Below are 3,321 nucleotides of genomic sequence, written 5' to 3' on the forward strand. Positions count from 1 at the left end.
AGGGTGGTTTCAGTTCTGCACATAGGTGCCTATGTGCAGATGTCTACATTAGCCATGTTCCTGCTAAAAAGAGCAAGCCACGAAGATGCAGATATCTGCTTCCATACAGGCTGAATTGCTCCCCAGTCTCCACGGGGTGTATTGACTAGCAGCTTTATTTAGCTGCCCACGCATGTGTGTTCAGTGCATTTGAGATGCTCTGGTGTCCTACCTGGACTCCAGTTGCACATCCAGGAGTGCACAAGTGTCCCATAGACTCTGTGTCAGATGTATCAGTCCCCTTTCAGATGTCCCAGGCAGCCCATGGCCTCTGTATTGCACTAAATACTTCCACCTAGGCAATGCAACAAGCCTTAGACCACCATTGCCTTAATGCAGACCATCCAGTAGTGGGCATCTAGTCTAAGCCAGCTTCCTGGGCTTCCTCCATCATCACTGGAGGGAACAGTGAGATGTTCATCCCATAATTCAGTCACACCACTTTCTGCACTGCATCTTCTCCACCACAGCCACCACAGCATCCTCTCCACTATGGCCCACGGTGGCCTCTACCAAGCCTTCACGCAGTCTGTCCACACCTGTCACCCATCAGACCCAAATGAATAACCTGTCCCAGGGACTTCTATCTCAGTGTGTGCCGGTGAGTGACAGCTCTCCTGCTGGAATGGTTGGACTTGGTGATCTTAAAGGTCTTTTCCAACCTAAACGATTCTATGAATGTGGCCCAAGGGAGTGAGATAGCTGCTGGGCTTCTGAAGTGCCATCTCCCTTTCCTACCAACACCTGCAAAGCAGCAAAAGGCATCAGTCCCTGTATCATCAGGAGTACAAATAGTGAATATTAACAGTAATTTTGTGGTCAAATTCTGCCCTGCAATACTGACTCCCAGGAACTAAAGTGAGCTGGCCTAGCAAAGGGTAAACTTGAGCCTTTAACAATTGCAAAGCTTTCTGATCTCCACTCAACAGCTTTATCTAATTAATCCTCATCTCTCCCACGCAAGATGAGGGAAAAAAATTATGGACCAGGAAATGGGAGCACAAAAATGCGAAGTATAATGCTTCAATCCACCTGGAAAATTATGATCAGACCCAGGCCTAAATCTCTGGACCACTTGACTCCAGACCCGTTCCTAATCCAACCTTAGCTGCAAGCCTTTTACCTGGTGGTACAGGAAAAAATGCACTGCTTCTGGGCTTATGTGAGTTTTGCTGCTAGCTAGAGGACCACAGCCTCCAGGGTTGTCTAAGCACCCTTTGCCAAAACTGAATTGTAATGTGGCTTTTGCAGTTTTGCTTGATTTACTTTGTTCCTTTGATGTGCAAGGATTTAGTGACATGCTCAGCAATACAGTAGCATGAGACACACTGCATAAAATCAAATCACTGCTGGGGCAGATGCTTCCAGATTTAAAAGCTTGATTGGTACCACAGACACGTAGCGGCCTAACTGCAGGCTCTTTCTTCTGAGACTCAGCCTGTGGGGGCTTCTTAAGACCCCTTTTAGTCCCAAAACTGCAGTAACTAGGCTTAGAAGTCATCCACTGAACCTCAAGGTGAATGTTTTAGGTCAGCAGTAGCTGATCTATAACATTCAGGCTGTACCAGTGTCTCTGAAGGTCTGCTTTCAGCTCTGATTCATCAGCAAGCGTCACCCTTCTCCCCTCCCTTCACCACTCTGCCAGCTGTGGACATGGCCAGGGTGACCTAGATACTTGTCACCTCCAGGCTGGATTTTACCTTGATTCAGTTTCTAAAACAGGACATGAAACAGATGGACAGATCCTAGCTGGTTCACAGAGGAACTGCTTCATGCTCTGGGACGTGACAAGCGACGTTCAAGGTCTTCTGCTGGTGATGGGTCAGCTCCCAAACACAGCCAGGCTCCGCCTGTGATCCATCAGCCACCACCTGAGCCACGTCTCCTAGGGATAGGGCAGCTCCCAAATCTGAGGATGAAGCATGTGACATCAGTGAAAAAGTATCAATTACTTCAGTGGGAATGAGGTGCCTGCATGGGTGTGTATGAATAATCCACCTACCTATAGCTGCAGGAGCTTAAATGTCTTCTTCAGTCTGTTCATCCCACCCCATCCCACCCCACCCCATCCTATCCTATCCTATCCTATCCTATCCTATCCTATCCTATCCTACCCTATTCCATGGCATTCAAGTGGACATACACTGGGCTGCTCAGGACACACAGCAAATGACCTCTGAGCTCCTTCTTCCTAGGGATAGGATTCATCCCACCTGAGTGTCAGGATTTAGTCTAAGTGACTCATCTAAGCTTTCCCTTCATGGCCAACCAAGAGACACAAGCTCCTCTTGATGCCTCCTAACTCCTATTTTAGATAGTCATCTTGGGAAGGGCAGAACCATTTGGGGGAGTTATCAACCTGGCTATTTTGTCATATGGGGATCCTATACTATCAGCTTGGTTTGACTGCCTAATATCTAGATGGCTACAATGAACTGGGAGGCATAATTCCCTAGAAAGCTCCATCTCAACCACCAGGAACAACTAGAGCATGACACCAAAGAAACAATATCATCTCTCCTTCATCCAGCAGTGGGTTGGCGACTGAGTGATCAGAAATGAAAATGCTGACAGTTTTAGTTTTCCATCATAATACACTACAACAGCTCTTCAGGGCTGTGATCCTGCATGGTTCAAGTCAATAGGAGCAGAGGGCCAAGGACTGATCATGAAGGGTTACCAGTATCTGTAGGTTATCGCTGCCTTTGAGAGTAAAAATTATACTGCAGGGAAACCAAAGGCAACACCCACAATCTCTGTAGGAGACAATGTTGAAGCTTCTCCTAGTCACTGACAAAAAGCTTGAAAAACATTTTCTAGTTTCACAATATCTGAAAGATTCAAATGGTCTCGGTATCTCCTCTGCTCTGGTTTTGACAAGGACAAAATCCTGGACCATGCCCAAGAGCTGCAGGCACCGAAGATTGCTGTTGGGGATTTAGGTTTGAGAATTTTGTAATGAAAATCCTCCTTGTGAAATATTGTCCCAGAATCTCCTATGAAACTATGAATAAATCACACAGAATGTCTACTAAAGTGTCCTGGCCTCTCCTACGAGCATAGATCATACCCTCCCCACAGAATACCTTTGCACAGATCAGAGACCTGGTTCAGTTAATCATCAGGCAAGGTCCATGCGCTCACGCAGAGCTCTCTACTAGACCATGGCCTGAATCAGCCCCCTCAGTAGCACCCCAGGAACAAAAAATCACCTGTTCGATTGACTCGTGTTTCAAACCCCTAGCTTTTTCTTCCTTATCTGCAACTGGTAAAGGCATTCCT

Source organism: Egretta garzetta, unplaced genomic scaffold (genome assembly GCF_000687185.1).
Source record: "Egretta garzetta isolate BGI_Z169 unplaced genomic scaffold, ASM68718v1 scaffold323, whole genome shotgun sequence".
Taxonomy (NCBI): Eukaryota; Metazoa; Chordata; class Aves; order Pelecaniformes; family Ardeidae; genus Egretta; species Egretta garzetta.